The 22,115-nt window shown below is 45.7% G+C and overlaps 1 protein-coding gene across 2 annotated transcripts in view; it reads left to right on the plus strand.

Moving 5' to 3' along the window:
• Positions 1 to 7,236: 7,236 nt before the first annotated feature.
• Positions 7,237 to 22,115, plus strand: part of CRYZL1 (crystallin zeta like 1) — a 266,504-nt gene continuing 251,625 nt past the window's right edge. The window contains exon 1 of one of the 2 annotated variants that reach the window (XM_085621362.1): positions 7,237 to 7,468. The gene's annotated coding sequence lies outside the window, so the exon portion shown is untranslated. The remainder of the gene's footprint in view (positions 7,469 to 22,115) is intronic. The other variant, XM_085621363.1, reaches the window with a different exon arrangement.

A 22,115-nucleotide genomic window follows, 5' to 3' on the forward strand; every position in this document is an offset into this window, starting at 1 on the left:
ATATAAAAAGGGGGATAAAGCAGATCCTAAAAAGTATCGCACAATTTCCCTCCTGGACTCTTCAGCGAAAAAGTAATGAGTAGAGTTTTATTAATAAGGCTGGAGGAATGGATACAAAAACAATCTATTTTATCCCCTGTACAGTCTGGTTTTAGGGAGCAGTTGGGGACTGTAACACAATGTAACAATCTGTAGTTAATAATAGGGAAGTATAAATGATGGGAGCTCCCCTACTGGCATCACCGATCAGGGCATTGCTGCGCTACATGGAGGAGATTACACTCGCCTACAGGAAATATATAGCGCTAGGGCTGCTGTTAGCCAAATGCAAAGTGGCCTGCAGATTGGGTAAGGGGCGGGCACCCAAATTTAAGGACTGGATACAGGACCTAATTTTCTGGAAGGAACAGTTACTGACCTAATCAGAATTACTCCCATTAACCTCAAGGCCGAAAGACATATGGGATCCCTTATGCATGTATCTGTTGGCTAATCTGATGCAACTGACGGGGGCGGGGAAAATGGGCACTGGGTAGAGAAATTGAGAGATTGTTTACTAGTTGCAGAGGAGTGCCTAGCCAATGTCTTGTATGGGTACACACCCGTCAACTTAGAATTAGGGTGTGGGCCGCATTATGGACAGGGGTGAGGGACACCACGTTTGACATGAAGGAATGTGGGATGGGAAGGAGCTATGGTCAGTTTTTTGGTTGGTGGGCCGTAGAGTCCAAGCTGTCAATGATGTTTACATTTATGAGAACTGTAATGCACGATAATCGAAAAACATGATATACTGAAGATGTGCTCTTCTTTGTTGTTATATCTGTAATTTGAATAAAAAGACTTAATTTAAAAAAATAGGGAAATATACTAGAGCTACGTCAGCCGCCCTATATCTTTGCTGATTTAAGTAGCTCCTTTGATCTGGTCGACCATAATCTTCTTTGGTCAACATTGATTTCCCTAGCTGCACCCAGGCCTATTATTGGGTTTCTCTCTCGCCTTGATGAGAATGTATTCAGTCAAGTTTGTTTTGGCCCCCAGGGGAATGCTTGATTAATTAAAAGTAAGGCGAGGTATTCAACAATGTTGCGTGCTAGTCCCAATATTGTTCTCTCTTTTTATTAATGGGGTGGATAATCACCTGCAGTCTCTGCAAGTCAACATTCCTCGAGCAGCTGGACGCCTTATACCAGTATTGTCATACGCTGATGATGTTGTTTTACCAGCGAGGACAGCGTGTGGCTTGCAGAGACTGATTAGTGCCTTTGGAGAGTTTATGGCCTCTAAGAAAATGGTGATCAACAAATCCAAAACTTTTACCATGGTCTGCAGGCCAAAACAAAAGCCATGTCGAACCATTTTTATTGAAACTACCCCAATTGTTTCAGTTAACTAATTTTGTTATTTGGGCATTCTTTTTATGGGTAATGGCTCATGGGCACAGCAGGTTTTAAATATCAAAGCTAAGCTGAGTAGTGTTTTGCAGGGGATTTTTAGATTTTCCTCCAAATTAGGTAGTCGACCTATCAAGGAAATGGTTAAAAAATAAATGTATAAAGGTGTGACTACTGCTAAATATGGGGCTGGCCTCTGGGGTTAATCCTCCTGTACTGCTTTGCAAGTAGAAGAAAATAGTTTTTAAAACAGCTTTTATGTCTACTTTCTTCTGCTTCTAATATTTATTTATTTTGTGTTTTATAGAGCGCGAACGTGCTATAAGGGATAACAAGTTGTTTCAAAAGTTCAGAATAGGCGATATAACAGCTATTACATAAGAAGGGACAGGCGATCATGCATACACTTGGTTGAATAACAGGTTATTCACAATATTCGATCATGAGAACACTCTGCAGCGATAACAAGCTATTTACAGAGAGTAGGAATGGGCGATCAAGGGTACCCTAGCGGGAGATAGGGCAAGTGACAGTGAAATATGAAAGATGAACAATGATGAGCAAATGACCATGTTATAAGAACGCAAGGTTACTGCAAAGATATGAAGACCGGCTTACACAGGCGGAGTTCAAGTAAGGAGCAAAAACATATTGCTAGGCTGCTGAGCTGTGTGTGCACTGAGAGTGTTTATGGGAGGAATTTGCCCATTAGGAAAGTCTTGGCTTCCTTTTTGAATCTTGACAAAGGGTGTGGGGGGTTGCTGCTGGTCCCTCTGGGTGTAGGATCATTCAAAGAGCCAGGTCTTGACGTCCTTCTTGAATTGGGTCAGCAACGTGGATTGCCTGAGGTGGAGGGGCAGGGTGTTCCAGGTCTTGGCAGTGCGGTAGGAGATTGAACTTCCCCCGGTTCCGGTCTTGTGGATCCTGGGGATAGAGGCTAGGGCGAGTTGGGCCCAACGGAGTTGTCTGGCGGGTACGTGGAATGCGAGGCGGTGGTTCAGGTATGCTGGTCCTTCGTCGGGGAGAGCTTTGTAGGCATGTGTGAGGAGCTTGAAGGTGATTCTCTTGTTGACTGAGAGCCAGTGGTGTTACGTACCTGAAGCGGACAACCGCTCTACCCGTCCCTCCGCCTACTAGCGCAGCATGGGTGAGACAGGCCGCGGTCTTCCAGAGGGTCTGCGAGTGCTGGACACGCGCAAGAACTACCACTCCCAGCAGGCCATGCGAGGAGTCGCGCGCGCGCCCCGGAAGTGATGACATGGCGTCCCAGAGGGCTACGTAAGCCGAGCACCAGGAAGAAGACGCCGCAGATTATTTCGTGCAGGTCGGCGATCCCGGAGGTTCCCGGAGTCGGACTCGCGGTCCTTGGTAATGCGGTAAGGGTGTCATTGGACACCGCCAGCTTCAGAGTTACTTGAGGATATCAACGGTACGTGCGCAACGTACCGTGATCTAGGGGCATTATTTCCGCTAAAGGATTCTTGAGAAAGCTATGTGACATTCTATAATTACAAAGGCTCAAGGTCAATAAGTTAAAAAGGGGCTCCTTGATATTATTGTTACTATCTTAAAGTACGGTGGTTACTCAAACTAGAAACTATTGGAACCAAGTCAGGTCCGTATTTTTAGTGTGTGCCACAAACTGTCCAATAACACTGCTACACGAATGCGAGGATTATGTGTGACGTAACACGCCCAAGTATTGAAACAAGGCGACCAGAGTGAGGAGTGTGTGTGTCGTAACACAACACGGTTGTGAACAGGCTACTCACGAGATGAATGTGTGTGATGTAACACGCTGAATATTATCAACAAGAAACCAGAGAAACTTGTATGAGTGTCATGGAGCGCTTTATTGCCTACAAGCTTGCTGTTTGTTTCATTTGGATATATAAAGGAGGCGTGTGTTTTTGTTGTCAATTTCTAGCAGAGGGGAACAGGGAGTAGTGGAAGTTGCACCTTACGCCCTTGTGAAGCCTCAACCAGCACTCACATGGTGGGTATCCTGTCCAGCTGTTCTATAGGGGGGGCGGTATCACCTAGGGTTATGAGATACAGATTCTAAGGCTTGTTTTCTGTTCTAGTACGCCCTTTTGAAACTTCACAGAGTTGGCAAGCGAAACCAAGCCCTACTACGGCATTGGACAAAGAAGGTGTACAGTCTCACAAACACCTTGAGAAGCTTGACAAAAGAAGCTATTTATTTTCTTTACAGGTATGTTAACAATAGGGCCCCAATAACAGAGAGGTGGAAAGGAATAGAGATAGGAGTACAGTTTGGGGGTGCTTATCTTGTTTTTGTTGTCTTCACAGGTCTCCCTCCCCGCAGTCCCCATCCTTTCCTTCCACTGATTGACCACCTTAAGCTGCCGTGCCATTACGGCATTCCGGAATTAAGGCTGTTAATAGGTGGACCCATTTGAGCAACAAACCGATCCTGAGAGGCACAGAAGGACCGACGACAAGTGGAGTTGTCGTAGGTGTTGCATGATATGGCGGCGGCGGGAGATGTCAAGGACCAGCCTGACTGTGGCATTTTGGACATTTTATAGTTTCTTGAGCTGTTTCTGGGTGACACCAGCATGGAGTACACCCATGACTGATCTGAGGCATGCACACCATGCCCACTGTGGTGCAAGATTGGATTTTATAAAATAATGCAGCTATGCTGGCAGACTATGTCACTCACTCTGCCTTTCATGACTCTGCTGCCGTTACTTCTTCCCCCTTGGGCTCGGGAGGGTGGGGGTTGTGTATGGGGTAGTTGCCGTTGGTGGGATTAGGCTTATTAGCTTTTCTCTTTCACTTTACATCTGTTTTGGAGTAGTCACATGGCTTATTGATGGTAGAAATCTGTTTTGTGGCCAACATGTACATACTGACTGTAATCAGACTGTTTTATTGATATGGTTGTATACTGTTTTAGATAAGGCTTAATACAAAGAATAACGCAAAAAAAGTGCAGGTACTCAGTATCTGAGAGTACTGAAAATTACTACTTGCAATAAACAAAATCATCTTTAAGCCTAGCTTGATATGGAGCTTGCAACTGGAAAATAGCAGACTGAAATGGACAAGGGTGTAGGAGACACTACATTTCTTGTGGATTTGGGGGGAGGGGGTCATGGACAACCTTGGAGAGAGCCGAACCAGCAGTCTGGCTTGACTCTAATGTTCTGTGGCTCATAAAATGCGTTCAAGTGGGGAAGCTGGGATTTAAGACCAGGGTTCCTGGTTCATAGCTGCCAAGATTTCAGTTTGCTGTGTGTGACATTTTTTATAATTTCAGTGCAATTATGAGTGTCATTTCGACGAGTATGAGTGACACTTTCTCGTTGAGCAAAATCAAGCAATGAAGAGGAGGGAAACATAAATATGAGAAATAACAACCATTTGAGCAATGAGAAACTCTAAGAACATCTCTTACAACTGCTGCAAATCTCCAGAAACGAAAGACCCTTAGCAGCTCCAACTCACACAAAATGTAGCCCATGGTCAACCTTATAAGCAACGGCCTTTAACTTTAACTGATTGGGATGTGACCAGCTGGGATGTGACCAGCTGCATGGATGAAATGCAAACTGTGCAATTCAGCCATTGTAGGGTTACATCATTCTGTCTTCATTGAAGGTTAAACACAGTTACAGAACATGTCTCTAAGTAGCCCTGCTGTATAGCTGTGTCTGTTTGAAGCACTGTAACACCAGGAGCAACTGTGTGGGGCTCCAATACCTATTGTTAGACCTGGCACCATTGGCGTGGGTCTCCCTTCCATTTTTTGCTGTTGTCTTTTATGTTTTTGCTGCTGTTAGATGCTTTGGGCACTGTGCCACTGCTATTCAGTGCCACAGTGCAAGTGCTCCCTATGTTAAATTTATGTATGGATTAGTGACTCCATGATTGGCTTGTTTGGTTTCCCTGTCAGATCCTAGTACAGTGCACTGTGTGTGCCCAAGGCGTGTAAATCAAATGCTGCTGGTGGGCTTGCAGCACTGATTGTGCCACCCACCAGAGCAGCTTGTAAAGTGTCTCAGACCTGCCATTGCAGAGCCTGTGTGCAGTCTGGTACTGCCATGTTGACCTGGCAAGTGCACCCACTTGCCAGTCCCTAAACCTTCCCTTTTCTACATGTTAGCCATCCCTAGGGTAGGCCCCAGGGCAGGGTGCATTGTATGTAAAAGGTAGGACATGCCCTGATGTGTGTGGCATGTCCTATTTCACTATTGCAAGACTACCTGTCCCCATAGGCCAGAATGAGCAGTTTGATTATAACATCTCATAATCCTAACTGACTCAGGGAACTAGGTAGAACTTCGAATTTAGTATGCCTGAACTCAGAATGATAAAATACATATTTTAGCGTAGTTGGTTTTAATATTCTGTGTTTGAAAATACCACTTTTAGAAAGTAGGTATTTTCTAGCCTAACTATCCAAGCCTGCCTCTGCTGGGTTGTGTATTACATGTCTGGTTTCTGAGTGACAGGGGCTGGGGGGCTCCAGGAGACAAGCTGTCGCATCGCCAAGGAAGCGTGCCGCCGCTGTCGCCATCGCATCACCAAAGCGCGTCGCATCACCAGAGAAGCGTGCCGCCGCCGCCGCAGAGGTCACCGTCGCATCACCGGAGGAGCGTGTCGCAGGGCCTGTCGCGGCTCAGAAGATCATAGAGTCGCCACACGGTCGTCAGGCGTGTATGCATCGCATCAACGTTGTCGCACCGTAACCAAGACGCCATTTTGTCGCATCGCACCTGAGAGAAGTATCGCATCGAGGCGCCACCCTGTTGCATCGTACCGGAGAGCAGTAAGAAACCGACACATTACCTCCCCACACAGTAAGGAAGTGAGCATCAACTCCCCTGCGCTTCAGTAAGGAACCAACACATCCACTCCCCTGAGTGCGACCCTTTTGTTTGCTTTGCGTTACGCATCCAAGGTACTTTGAGAGTAAAGTGTCGCATTTATAATCTTAAGAGAACTGAGCTATTTCCTAATATTTTAAAGTGTATTTTTGAGTACAGTATTGTGGATTTTTGTCGTTTGGTCTTGTGTTGAGTCTATATAAAAATACTTATTTTTATAATAAAACCTGTGTGGTGTCCATCTGTAGTGTTGTCACTATGTTACTGTATGTGTTCACAAATGCTTTACACACTGCCTCCGAGATAAGCCTGCCTGCTCTTGCCAAGCTACCAAGGGGGTGAGCAGGGGTTATTTTAGGAGTGTAGCCCCTTACCCTGACTAGATGCATGGGTCCCTATTTGGCAAAGGTACCTACCTCTATGAAGATACTACACTCTGCCAACTGGAGACCCCCAAATCTAACACCTACAAATTATTTAATTGTGGGTCACTGAGGTGTTGAGCCTAAATATCATTTCCTGACTTGACAAACAGAAGGATTTTAGGAGGGGCTCTCTCAATAATTCAATGACCTCAATTAAATAAAAAACAAAACAAAGAAACCAAAGAGGCATTTGAGCCTGGGCAGAGTTTGTTCTACAGGTAAACGCGCTTCAAAGAGACTTTTGCACGTGCGCGGCAGGTCTTCAGAGAGACCTGTTCTGCAGTTCAATCTTCAGTTCCACTTCTGGGAGCACAGTGTCCATTGCAACTCCCACTCGAAAATCTGGGGGTGATAAATGCCCCCGCCCTTAACTCCCAGTTTTCTACGTCTATGGAAACGGGGTGAAATCCAAACAGAACAATACTGTGGTACCCACGGTTATGTTGCAGTTATATAGCGATGTACTACCTCTCCACTGAAAGGAATAAAATGCCATTCCAAAATGGCTGCTTTATTTGCAGACAGCTGAAGGAGTGCTTCCTAGTTGAGTCCGTCTTCCACTCATACAAGAGTGAGCTTTTATATTATGATCTCAAGACAGCTTCATATATTGTATTTTGGACCACGAATTCTGATATTTTTCGTTATGTTGTTTGCACCTTTGTAACCGGGTTGTATATGTTTATTTGGATCTTTTTTCCTTGAGAAGACCCGCTCTCACTGTGTCTGGACCCCGGTTCACAGAACAGGAAGGGCTCGCAACTCATCCCAGGAGAGAGAAGAATAGGTAGGAGGTGCTGATAGATAACCCTAATTTGTGTACCGTGGGAGGGAGCGGGAGAGGCGCGAAGGACACGTTCGGTCCCGGCTCTAGGCACTGTTTTCATAGCCACCTCTCTTTCCTCTCGGTGCTGACTGAATGAGCTGGAAATATTCCTTTTCTACTAATAAACACTTTCCCTTATTCCGGATTTGCTTCGTACACACTTAGCAAAACCACTCTTGACCAGACCGAATGAATTGTGAATACGGACCAGTTTGAGATTTCATGCTCGTACTAGTTACAGTATGCTGCGCGTGGTTTGACTGTGGGACTCGCAGGCACTCAATTGAACAGCATATGAGGGCTGTCTGGCATGCCCTGCTGAACCATTTACCAAATAGGTTTTACCTGGACATTGTCACGTCTCCCAATGTCATGTGCGACTCCTTGAGCGACTTTTGGATTTCAAACCCAACAGTAGCTTTGAGAATGGAACTTGTATTGTAACGTTTCCCATTATAAGCAGGGACCTACTTATTAAAGCTTCTATATCTTAGCTGACTCCCCTCTCACTTGACCATCAAGGATAGGTGGTTACTTGAATGTTTTTTCTCCCTCCCCTTCACTGTTTGCCTAATTATTATGATTTACTTATGTATTTTTGCTTCCTTAGGTCCTACTATGTAATGCAATTCTTTTTCTCTCCTGTGTGTAAAGCGCTCTGATACCCACTGGTCAAGCAAGCGCTATATAAAACTTTTTAAGTAAAATAAATAACAAAAAAAGCATATTACTGGTTCTTAGTTAAACAGGCATTTGGGCTCGCCTATGCACGAGCTATTGACTTTGCCAATGTGTTTTAGCCATGTTGTACACTAGCAAAAAGTTAGTGGTGCAGAAAGGAGAGTGGAGTGGAGTGTTGTAGAATTGGAGTGGTATTGAGCGTTGTGTATTGGAGTGGCATAGAGTGGAGTGGCTTAGAGTGGTCTGGAGTACAGTGGCATTAAGTGCAGTGGTATGAGGTGGTGCGGAGTAGAGAAAAGTGTCATAGAGTGCAGTGGCGTGGAGTGGTGCAGGATAGAGTGCAGTGGTGCAGAGTAGATTACAGTGGCGTACAGTGGATTGGCACAGAGTACAGAGGCATAGAGTGGAGTGGTATAGAGTAGAGTGCAGTGGCGTAGAGTGCAGTGTTGCAGAGTGGCATAGAGTGAAATGATATAGAATGGAGTAAAGTGGAGTGGCCTACACTGGAGGGGTGTTGAGCGGAGTGCATTGGCATAGAGTAGGGTGGTGAAGAGTAGAGTAGAGAGGCATTTAGTGAAGTGGTGTCGAGTGGAGTGGGGTTGAATGGCGTATGCTTGGTGTAGTAGCATACTGCCATTACAGACAACACATTTTCAATTGAAATGACCATTACATTTGCACAGACATACAGTTTTTCTATAAAGTTATACAGTGCACAAATGATAATGTCTGGAAATGGCCTCACTTACTGTATTTATTTGTTTCGATCATATTAAAGTATCTGTTTCCGACACACTTCAGAATTAACCAAAAATGTGTTTCATTTATGCTTTGCTAATTCTATTATATTCTGCAGTATTTTCATACTTATTTTGAATGTTGTTGTGTGCTAGGAAAAAAAACCTTTCCTCTGCCCACTGTATCCAGAATATTTTAATACAAATCCTCTAACTTTAAAGTCGGAGAAAGAAAAGTGAACAATAGGCTCCCTTGGAAGACGGAGCCTGAAATTTGACCTTTGTCTTTGAATGCACAGAAAATGTGACAAGATACGAACAAGATTTACAGGCCTGTTACAGAAAGGAGCACTCATGGAAGAATACAATGAGAGGTAGTGTGAAAAGTCTTTGCTCCTTAGGAGGGACGAACTGTATCTGGACAGCCTACAACAAAGCCAGTAAATAGCCAGAAAATGTGAGTTACAAACCACAAAGTCAATGGTAATCCACGGGAGGAATGCATTCCCAGGGGGGAAGGTATCTGAATGTACCCAAGATGTCTTTAGCAGCTGTCTGGCAGGCTTCCACCTAAAAACAGAACTGACTGAAGGTGTCAAATGTGATATGGGGCACCAGGTCAGCTGTGCCAGCTACACCCTTGTTTACTCAGTTGTTTTTTTCCATGTTCTACTCAAATCAGATTTTATAAAGCACCAACGACTGAAAAGCTTCTAGGCGCTGCTGAGGTTTCTAGATCACCCCCATGTTTTCAGTTCGCCATGTTTCCAAGTCTAAGCACTCCATTTGCCCATTATTTTTTATCAGGTGCTTTAGTCGTTTTTGTTCTATTCAAGCATCAAGACCTCATCTGACAGAATGCACTGATTTGTTAAATGATTCTCTATTCTTTTGGCCAGTTTATGTCTCGGTGCCGTGAAGCCTTCTAGGTAACCGTTCTCTTTATGAATAACTAAAATACTGAAAGAACATCACATCCAAGTGGCTGAGAGGAAAAGAACACAAGGAAAATCATAACAGCTGTTGTGAGTAAAGGAACAATGTTAAGGCAGACTAGAATTCCATGTAATGAAGGTTACCCATAAATCATCTGTGTAGTGTCACCTCGTCCCTATTTCTTATTGCAGTCTTGAGGAAATAAAGACGTGATATCTTTTTCACTTCCCATGATGTGATAGACCTGTGATGTCTGTGTGCTATGTCCATCAAGCTTTCATTGAGACAGAATCTTGCCTGGAAATTTTGGCATGTGACAAGCAGCAGGAATAATCGCTCTAATTAGAAGTTAATGACCAAGGTTCTTGACAAATGTGTAGTGTTGTGATGCCCTTTAATGGGAATATGGAAGTCCAGTTGGGTCCTGAAGCAGGTCTGTGGTGGCAGGCTGTTGTTCTTTTGCTTGGGCAATACAGGTATGTTTGTTGTGCCTTTGACTGAGTTGTGCATGGGAGATGGTGTGGTAGTGGTAGACACTGTGGAGAATTTTGATTTTGATCCTTCAACTGGTATTCTCCAATATTTCATTATTTTCTGATGTTCTGTCAAATCATTCTTTGTAAATGTATGCATTACTTTGCTCTGGAAGAGCAATGCATGTATTTCCCGGTGCTGCAGTTAAATCCCATCTCTTACACTTTATTTTGATTTTTCTCCTTTCTTTATTGGTTAGCTGAAAGTGCATGTGGTTGCCCCATGCCTTTCTTTCACCATACTTTCCCATCATACCTTGATCTTGAAGATTCTTGTTGTGGGAACCTGTTATATGGTTCCCACTAAAAAATGTAGGACTGTGTATTAGGACAACAGGACCTCAGAATGCAGGGACTGAGTCCGTTTACACCATCATAGACTTTTGGCCCAATTCCTAGCTACCTCACAGTGCCTCACCCGAGCCCCTAACCCTTCTGGGGTGGCTGGTGATTTTGGCACCCTTGAACATGAAACTCTCATCTCCAAGGAAATTGTGGAAACGGATCTTACCCCTATAGTTGCTTACTCATGCACGCCCTTGGTGAAACAGAGGAAAGATGTGAAGATAGTTTTCAATCCATTTATTGAAACAATCGTAGTCTTGCATAGAAAGAATGTGCTGCAATTATTGGGCAGATAAAATAAAGCAAAGTAACCAACATTATGAACCTGATGAAAAGAATAAACAGTCCAACCATGACAGTCTGATTTCTATCTATCTGTATTCCTATCTAATGCTACCCCTATTCTGATAGCATAGTGGGTGTATCCTCTGCCGGATCTCTTAGGATAGACTGGGACCCCATACCTGAATGACCTGGTTTGGCATTTCTCTCAATGTCAACATTTTGTTAGTGTTAGGCTGATTTTAGATAGTCCTATGTTTACAGCGGTACACATATTTGCAACTTTTGCACTTAAACTCAAAATATGAAATGGTGGAGGGCTAGCATCTGGCATCAATTAGTGTAATAGCTTATATTTCTTTAGGATTTAGATGTTTTATGTCCTTTACCCTTTTAGATATTGGAAAAGTAAATATGAATGTTTTGTTAATTTGATGATTTTAAGGTAAAATTGTAAAGGTTTTAATTAACCATACACAATAAAATCTATTATCATAGACTTGGTTTGGAGTTGGTTGGCAATCCCTCTCTGCAGGATCAGCACGGAAGATCGCAATTGGCAGAGCTGCAGCCGTCCCAGGACAGTTGTGGCTGGAGTGCCCCCTCTGACCCGCAAAGGGACAGTGCACTGTTTATATATTGAAACCACTGTGTTAGAGACACATCTCTGATGTGATGATTTGTCTAGATGTTAGAATCTGTTTCCAAGCAGAAAACGTATGTACTAGGATATCACGTTCCATGTTCATAGCATTGAACGAAGAGTACAGATTATGTAGTAGGAAAAACTTTCTAAAAACAAGCAGCATGTGCGGCGTTACTTAGAATCATATTGTGGAAACAAAATATGTAAAAAGAAATAGGGCTAAAACAAAGTCTGCTAAAATGTGTAAAATGTAAAGCTCAAAGGAGAACCAAATTGGGCCCACAAGGGCCTCAGTATCCCCACAGCTGCCACACATCACCAAATCTGTCAGCAAACCCTTCTTTACTCCTATTTATTCTTCTGACTGCACTAATGCCATTTTAAAGTCTGCAAATCTGACGCCCTAAATACTTGCAAATTCTGCAATTACTCCCTGATTTGGTAACAAAACCTACACCAACTCCATAGATACTATTTAGCAACCCCATGAAGGCCAATTAGCACATGCGTTGTCAGAGACTAAATAGGGCGTGACTGGTGCAGGGTTCTTGGGTGGGGGGTGGGCGGAGGGGGGTAAGGTGTGTATTCAGATTTTTTCTGTCCGTTTCTTTTCTTAAGATAAATATTGTTTTGTTTTGTTATAAAATTATCCATTGGTTGTAGGCATAAAGCTGTGTTATTATCACCTTGGACCGCTTTTTTAAAATTATTTTTTTTAATTTATAAAATTTTATTGTATTGACTTCAGACAATCACAACCACATAACACATACAAAATACATCATATTGCTCTTACTGCACTCAGGGCGGTTACACAACATGTTGTTCGTGATACAGCATGGAATATTTAGGAAGGGAGCTATGGCTGACCGAGAGTTTAATCGTCATGTAAGTCGTCAGGCGAATTTTCACATTGATTAGTCAGCAGATATGCAGTAAAGGGGGCCCAAATGTCTTTAGGTCTGTACGGTACTGGAAGTTCCTCTGCATATTGGGTCAGCTGATCTCTGCAATATGTGATATCCACTAACCATTGCTAGAATTTGGGGGCGCCTCTACCCTCCCAGTTTTGAGCCACTTTCCTTTTTGCTAGCAAATGAGCGACTGCCACCAATCTCTGATTCTGTGGCTTTAAGTGTCCAATAAGTCCCAACAAACACAGATGTGGGGTGCAACCCACTGGTTCCAGAACCATATCTGAATACGCCTTAGTAACCTGCACCCAAAAGTTTTGCACTCTTTCACAATACCACGCCAGATGAATGAAATCAGCATCAGGCCTTTTGCCCCGCTTACAGCTGGCTGTCTCTCTCAACCCATACCTCTGCAGTTTCTAGGGGGAATAGCATAGTTGATGTATATATTTAAAATGGATAATCCGGGGGGAGGAGCCTAGCCTGCAGCCGAGATGGCCGCCTAGCTCCTCGGCTCCGCCGACCCTTGCGCCCTTCGTCGATATCCTGGCAAGAATCCTGCGCCTCCGAGCCCTACGCTTACCTGCGCCACGTTCCTGACCACGTTACTGTGACTCCGGTCGAGAACGGAGCTGCTCCGGCGGAGTTGAGCCCCGGTTTCCATTCCGGCCTTCCAAGCGGTCGCAGCCGGGCCATTGTTTAGTGGGGACGGCCGGCGGCGACAACGATAGCAGCGGCCGCTGTGGAGAGGGAGGAGCCGGTGCACCGGACCTGGAGCGCGGCGCTGGGATTCTCACAGCAGCCTTTTCCATGCTCGGCTGCCCAGCGCGCCCCGCTCGCAACATTGTATCCGGCTCCCGTATACTGTATCCCGGCCCAGCTGGGAGAGGGCCGGGATCGCTTCTTTGTTGCAGCCTACAGCAGCGGACGCCATCTTCCGCATCGGAAACCCTGGTCTTGCCGGTGGGTTTCCCTGCACCACAGATTCCCTGGTCCTTGAAGCCTCTCCACGACCGGCTGCCTCCACGTTTCCTGCACCACCAGGGCCCCGCTGAGAGCTCATCACTTTCCAGATACCGATGGCTGGTGAAGGGGGCTTGCTTCCCGGGGCGCTCGATGGTTGCTTGCCTAAGATGGCGGACGCAACAGCACCCTCCAGCCTTGATCCACCGCTGGGGCTTCACGACATCCTGGCAGCACTGGAGGACCTGCGGTTGGCCTTCCACGACTCTGCCACTCGTTTGGGGGACCGGTTTGATTCGACTTTTTCAGCTGGCCATGATGACCCTCCAGTGCGGCATGATAAGCCACATCTTCAGTCGACTGTCGGTGGATCACCCGAGTTGAGGTATGTGGCAGTGACGGGGGGACGTGTCCCAGTGCCCGCTGCGGTACTCTTCGGCTCTGCCCTGGAGGAGTCTGACAATACTGCTCCCTTGGTATGGCCGGAGCTTGTGTCTCAGACGCCGTTTTGCCCATCTCTTTTGTCCTTTGGTGCCACGTTTCTGCGCGTCCTCCTGGACTTGCTTCCTGTACATCGGCCGGCCGCTACTCTGGAACTTATGCATCGTCCTGCTCCCTGTTGTACTAGCCACGGCATAGCAGTGGCGCATTCTGTGGTCCTTTACTATCGAGCTTCACTCCAGTTTGACTTGTCTCTTACACCTCGACTTCTGCACCGGACTCCATGGTGGCCCATCCCGTCCAGGTTGGCTGTACTGCAATTGGATTCTGTTGGACTGCAGATTCGAAGGGGCCAAGGCTGAGGAAGGGGGTTTTTCTTGTTGCACATTGACACGTATATGGCTGGGACTGGGACTTGTGACTGTCGGAGGTACATGTAGCATGGGTGTCAGGTCGGGGCCTGGGGTTGGGTGACCGCGGGTAACGATTTTGCTTGCATTGAATAGATCCTTGGCCCTCCTCCGATCAACCGTGACATTCTTTTTCTTTTTCTTCTCTTTCTCTTCTCCTACATTTCGGGTACTCTTTTGGGGCGACAGACACACTGCTAGGGGGGGTAGGCCGTAGCCTCTGCATGCGTGTAGGGTGGGGGGTATATTTCCTTATTGGTTTTTTTCTATGGGCCTCCTTTTTCTTTTTTTCTTTTCTCTTTTTTCTTCTCCCTTTCTACTCTTTACCTTTCTCGCTTGCTCTTTCCTTTATTATTTCTTGGGTCGATGGGAGGATTGGGAACTTGTGGGTAGTGCTTGGGGATCGTCATGTGATATGCTTCTTTCCTATCCTGATTTCATTGAGTGCGATTGATTACCTTACGGATAATGCTTGCTGACTCTTCTGATGATCGTTGCCCACTATAGTCCTAACTGCATTGCTCTGATTCGGATCCTTCCAGACCTGTTGCTATGGACTTATTTCAAGACTTTATAAAAATTAAACCTCATCATCCTGGCGCTCGGCGGCACAATTGTGTATAACGTAACTTGGTCTATTCGTGTTTGTACTGATATGCTGCTGAGTTGTATAATTGCTTGCTGATGTGCCTTTTATTGTCGAGGCCGGCCTGCGGGTTGTAGGCCCGTATTTGTCCGCACATACTGTTAAATAAAGGTTTTCCAAAAAAAAAAAAAAAAAAAATGGATAATCCGCAAATTACAGTTCGCTGTTAAATAACTTGTTAAAGCGCAGGTGTATTCCCAATCTTTCCCTGATATTAGAGTATGAAGTACTTCATTCCACCTCTCCATCCCTCTACTATATTGTGGGGCAGTGTCTGCCTGCATTGCGTTATATAAACTGGTGATAAGTTTTCTGCGGGAGGAGCTGGCGAGCATAGCCTGTAGCGGCTTCAGTGTCAGTGGTGTGACTGTGTGTATTGTGTTTAAAGTTTTGAGGGCCTCCTTCAGTCTATAATATGTAAAAACTAATAGCGGGGTACTGGTGTTTCTCGCTTTCATGGCCTCCAAGGTAACAAATGAATTTTCCTGATATGCATCGGCCAAACTGGCAATCCCTGAATCAGCTAAAATCGAAAATGCCTTAGGCTTTTGTGCCACATAGATTGCGGTATGGTGTGCCAATGGCATTGCAGGTGCACACAGTGGTAGTTTCCCCACCCAGGCCCCTAATGACTGCCAAGCCTTAGCTGTGCAATCTATCGTGCTCATTACCTGCAGGTGACATAATGAGTGTCTTCATGGTAGCGCAGCGGTTAGTGGCCTTGGATATGCACCGTCTGCTTCTACTGCTACATGGGGGAGGAAAGGCAGGTGTAATACCAATAATAGGCGAAATGCGATTGTGCCCAAAATAATATACCTAAGTCAGGGACCCCAAATCCTCCCTGTTCGTATGGCCTGGTAAGGATTTCCCACCCACACCAATCTGCATAAAGCGGAGCTAAACTTCCACTGTATGGAGTCAAAAGCCTTAACTGCATCTAAAACCAAAGCCGCAGCTCTGTCCTCCGGGTCGAGCTGATGCAGAATGACGAAAAGCGTTTGCAAATTATGTGTGGTGGATCAGGCTGAGACAAATGCCGACTGGTCCGAGAGTACCAGAGCCGGGAGCATCGGACGCAGTCTAAACGCTATAACTTTAGCTGTGATTTTCGTGTCTATATTCAGAAGCGAAAGTGGCCTGTACGATTCGCATCTTGCCAGGTGTTTGCCTGGTTTCAGTAGAGTAATCACTAGTGCGTCGCGCAGCGATGGGTAGCCATTTTACCTCATAGGCCTTGATATACATTTTATTTAAATGCAGAGCTAGCAAATCCTTGTAAAATTCACTAGGTAGCCCATCGTTTCCGGACGCCTTACCCCCAGGCAGCGCTTGGATGCCCTCCTTCACCTCCTCAACCTTAATTGGTTGCACTAGAAATTCACGTTGCCCCAGGGACAACCAAGCGAGCACAATTTCCTCAAAATAAGCTAGTGTTTCGTCCCCAGTAGCTGCCTCAGGTGGCCCATATAATTAGTAGTAATCTACAAATTGATTCAATATTTCAGCAGTGTTGTAGCTTTTTGTCCTATCCTGGCGATCTAACTCTGTGATGAATTCTGGTGCACTAGGTGCCTTGATCTTAGAGGCCAGACTATGGCCATGGACTCCCACCCTCACCATAAGCTCTAGCCACCCTGTACCTGGACAGATGTTTTATTTCTTGATCCGCTGTCTCATTATATTCAGTGATCAATTCCCTAATTTCTGCCAAGGTTCCTATGCTATGGTTCTCCTCACACTGCCTTTCCAACCCCGCTAGTGTCTTCTCAATCTTATGCATCCTGGTACGTAAATCTCTCAGTACACCAGCCTGCAAACCAATGCATACACCCCGTATTGTTGCCTTAATAGCTTCCCATTGTGTGCCTTTCCCCCTCCACCGTGCCCTAATTTTCTTCAAAGTAATGAATAATAGCCTTCCGCACCCCCTCTCTGAAGACAGGGTCCAGCAGCAATGTTGCCTGCAGTCACCACTGAAAAGGTTGGGCCAGATTTATGGGGAACTCCAAATCTAACACCACAGGTGAATGGTCCGATAGAGTACGTCGAAGGTGTGCAACCTCTCTCACCCATGGAGCTACTACCTCAGAGATTAGCCAATAATCCAATCTCGACCAAGTTTTATGTACTAAGGAGATATGTGTACTCTCCAGTGACCAGGGATGCCGCACTCTCCAGATATCGATTAACTTATGAGCGTGCATAATTCCATGGATAACCTGTGTTGATCATTTACCCTGCCACTCTGTGACCATGCTCCGATCCTAGTCAGGATCTAAATAGGTATTTCGGTCCCGTCCCCATATTATTATTTCTGGCTGGAGGGTATATATTTACTCTCCAAACTACGATAAAGCTCGGAGTCATCAACATTTGGCCCATATATTGTAACAACAGTAATTTACGTACCACAGAGAATACTCCGTATAAGTGTAAAGCAACCCATGTCATCCGATTTATTATGTGTAAGTGAAGAAAGTGTACCCCTTTTCACTAATATGAGCACCCCCTTGGAATATGATGAATATGAAGATGCTGCACGCACCGCTGCCCATTTAGCCCCTACCCACCTCTTCTTTATTCTTTTGAGGTGGGTTTCCTGCAGTAGTGTCAAATGAACTTGGTGCCTATCTAAATAGGCCAACACCTGTCTAATTCTTTTGGGGTTATTCAGCCCTCTGACATTCCAAGTCATAAGTCTAACCTTCTCTAGCATTGAACTTTCAAGCGCTGATTGTGAAGTCACTTCCTCAACCAACCATACCTGTGTGATATAAATGTGTGCGTGCCCATGATTTACTTTGCAGAAACCAAACAGCTCGTCACCCCCCTCCCACTTTAGCATCCCAAGCATGCTAAAGACATTACCTAGGTAACATAACAGCAAGTAACATTGGATTAATTTAGTAAGCATTGACAAAACCCATTTTAAGAAAACATGTTAACGACAATAATGGAGGATATCCTCGTAGGGCAGCCAGGAGCCTTATATCCCACTCGCGGCATGGGGGTGGCCGTAAAGCACATTGTGGGTAAATGTCAACCTGGTATTTAGCATGCGTCGACTACAAGAGGTAATCTATTATTATGACCGCGCACCTAATGCAGATGCACCTGCCTGAGAAACTGTAACAGTCTCAGAAACAGTCTCTATGACCACAAAGACCATATATCATCTCATAACAGCGCCTCCTCGAATAGTCCACAGACATCACTGCTGTTAGCCTTATCCGCAGCCCCATGCTGCGTCAAATTGCAACCTCAGACATTTTACCTTCGGCAGAATATCCCCACTATTTCCCCTGCACCAAGCTAATGTATCCAAGGGAGGAGTGCAAATACATTGGCACGATTGCGATAGTTTAAGAGCCTGGCTATGATAGGCTTTGGGGGGGCCCCGGCGGCGGACTTGGGCCTAGCGATCTGTGTGCTCTCTCAATGATTTAAGACCTAGGAGAAATGCTCTGGGCCAAAGACTTCCTTTAACATTGTTTCAATGTAGTCCTCCCAAGCGGCCCGTGTTGGTACTTTCGGGGACCTCCAGGATTCAAAGATTATTGCACTGAGAGCGCGCTTTCAAATCTTCATTTTTCGCTCTTATAACTTCCAAGATCTTTTCCATGCCACAGCACTTACCTGCTGTTTCATGAGATTCATCCTCTACCGTGAATATTTGCTACTCTGCTGTTGTGAGACGAGCCACCTGTTTATCCAACTTGGCAGCCATGTTATCCATACGTAACGTGAAATTGTCTAGCTTGCCATCTGGGGCCTGAAGACTCTGCTGCATCGCCAGCAATGTGGACTCTAATAGGAGTGTGCTTGATTGTCCAACCTCTATTTCTGTGTCTGAATGTGTCATCACAGGCTGCGCCGAGCGGCAAGATTCAAAGGTTAATTGTGACTGTTGTTTATCCGTCTTGCCCATAGTTACAGATCATTCAGAACAAAACTGCAAACGGAGGTGGGGTGTTTCACGTGATAGCCGATTGTCTATGTAATGGACCAGCAGGCTGGTAAAGGCCACACCTCACTTGCGATGCTCAGGCACTGCCATAAATTGCCGGGCTCTCTCACTCCCCATGGACACCATGGTAGCTCTTTGGGCTCCCTCCCTCAAATCAGCTCCCTATGACTCTATGTGGAATATCTGCAGTCAGTGGCTGCCGCCACCCACGGTGGGTGGTACGGCCGGAAAGGAAGAGCCCCGCGCGGTTCAAGCCCCGTGCCGGTGATCCCTACGCCCCTGTGCAATCTGCCGCCCGCGCCACTCATAAAGTCTCTGAAGTGGGGGTATCCCGTGCCGTACTCTCTCAGGGTGCGTAGAAAGCCCACTATCCGCAGCAACTGGCACGGAGAGAGCAGTATGTTACAACCGCTGAGGACTCCCTAAAGCCCTCGCGACAACGCAACAGGACTCCCTCGCTGCACCTTCAGGCAGATCGCCATAACGGGGCAAGCACAAATCTTCACTGGGCCCTCTGCTTCTCCGCTTCACGGCTACGCCATAGCGTGACGCCACGCACCGAGCAGGAGCTGTGACGCCGGGAGGCCGCAGCAAAGTGGGTCCTTATGTAACGCTCATCCGTGCAGCGCGGGCAGGGCCCAGCCGCAGCCTCCCCAGGATCGTACATGCCCACCGCGGCCACCACCACACAGTTCCCACCTTGCGACACTGCAGGTCCCGCACTACAACGACGCTTGGATATTGAGCAGCACCAGTGCCCCAGACGCCAGGACAGCCTCGACTTCCCTCAGGCTTCAGCCGCTTAGTCTCCGCTGTGTTCACTCGGCCGCCTTCTTGCAGATTATCCCACAGCACCCAGCAGCTCCTCAATTCCTCGGTATTTACCACTTTCAGCTCCACTTTTCAGATTGCCATTCTCTTCTTCACCACAGTTCTTAGGTCCGAGGTCTAGAACCGCTGATTGGCACTCATTACTCGGATGGTTGATGGGTTACTGATTCCGGACGGCAGAGCTGCACTAGTGTGCGCTCATCTTGCCATGGGTTCACTAGCGCCCCGACTCCACCTTGGATCGCTTTAGTAAAAGATTGGTTCCGTAAAAATAAGAGATAGGATACCACCTGATGTACTGAAAAATTACTGTTCCTGGACCGCTCCCTACCAGTTAGTCTCTTCCTCCAAATATCACCAAAGAGAATTACAAGATGTAAAACTCAACAAATTCATCAAGTGCTTCAACTAACATGTCACTGCCCTTCACACGTCCACCATCTGCAATAGCTCTTGTTCCCATGTGCTTATTTATTCAAATTGAAAATGAAAGTCAGGTTTTTTTTCGGGGGTGGGGGTGAGGGGATAATTGTTAGGCCGGGAAAGCAAACCCTAGAATAATGTTCTCTGGGCAAAATACACCCAGTTTCTCAGTCTTTGGAGCCATGGCATTTATCACTGAAATATATGAGCCAACAGTAGAGGGTGTCTCCCAAAACTAGCAGTCACTATGCCCTGCCCCTTAGGGTGCCTCCCACCTGTCATGGGACATCACCCATGCCGATGGTGCAGTGATTGTTGTTTGACAAAGAAGAGCACATCATTGGAATTGGGACTAACACAAGTGGATACAAAAGGAACACACTAATTGCAACACCCTAATTGCATTTAATTACATGTCCATGTGATGGGAAATATGTGGGCATGACCACGAGGAAAGTAAAGTTGAGGATCAGTGAACTTAGGAGTAATATCCGATGTAGAAGAGCAACCACCAATGTGGCCACACATTACAATAAAACAAACCACGCTACCAGTGATTTTCATTGGGCTCTTATAGAACACATACAGCCTCACCAAATCGATACAGACTTGAGGAAACTACATATAGAAAATGAACAGCGGTGGATTTACACGTTGGGCACACATATCCACAGTCTGAAAACATTCCTCTGACCCAGTTGAACTAATACATATCGGTTTCTATCTAAGAAGTCACTATGTAAGAAGGCTCACGTTATGACATACTGATAGGTAATGATTCATAGTGTATGCGCACAGAGTGCTAGGGGAACATATCGGAGACACTTTGCTATTCCATTGGCACATGGGCTCACATTCTCAATTTTTTTTAAAACTATTTTCTGGGGACACATTGAGTTGGCATCCACCGGCATTAGCCTATTTCCATCTATTTTATGAGAGCTATCTGTTGTTAATCATTTAAAAGACTACTATGCTGTTTCCCAAAATTAAATGAAAGATATTACACTGAGCAGTATTGGATGCCCCTCTGAGAATTTCAAGACGGCTGCCACATTCCCAAGTTAAAGGGCAGGAGTCCAGTCTGACACGCGCCTATGCAGGTCCACTGAGAATTTCAAGATGGACGCCACTTCGCCACTAATTAGGGCAGTCCAGCGAATACAGCGGTCTAGCCTCTACACACGCCTTCTTGTTTGCGTGTATACTTCTAGCTTTCTCCTCCGCATTTTGGGTATTTTTTTCAGGCGTTTCTATTGAAGGAAACTTTAAAGCTTGCAGACCAAAGGCAAATCTCATACATGAAGTGAAATGTGCTTAAAAAAACAGGACAATTAATACAAATCACTGAGAAACACCAATATGCTTATTTGTTTGCAGGCTAATGAGCTTTAATCCTTTGAGACACGCCAACACACAGCAGCCTTCTCACCAACTGGTGCTGGCTCCAGCTACACCTTACGGGATCCCTCCCATATTCAACATAATATTTCTCCAAAGAAGAACAACACTCCAGGGTTAGCAACACCTCTTTTATGTGTGGTCAAAAGCAATGTTGTATTTCCGCTCTATGGAAGCCTTTGCTAAAGTGCTCCACTACTCCTCTTACTAGATTGGCACTATGTAGATGTATAAATGATCTAGCGACTTACCCCACCCAGGAATATAGATCATCCAACAGATCTCAGTGGGCAGACCATCAAGCCAAGATGTCTAGTTTCTGCAACATCTAGTTTCTCCACAGACTATATAGTTTCTCTTTGGCAGGCCCTTCTACTCTAAAATGGCTTTATTTCATACATTTTAATTGATATCTTTCAAGTGGTCAGAGTGAGTAGGCTTAAACAACA

This window comes from Triturus cristatus, chromosome 8, assembly GCF_964204655.1.
Source record: "Triturus cristatus chromosome 8, aTriCri1.1, whole genome shotgun sequence".
Lineage (NCBI taxonomy): Eukaryota > Metazoa > Chordata > Amphibia > Caudata > Salamandridae > Triturus > Triturus cristatus.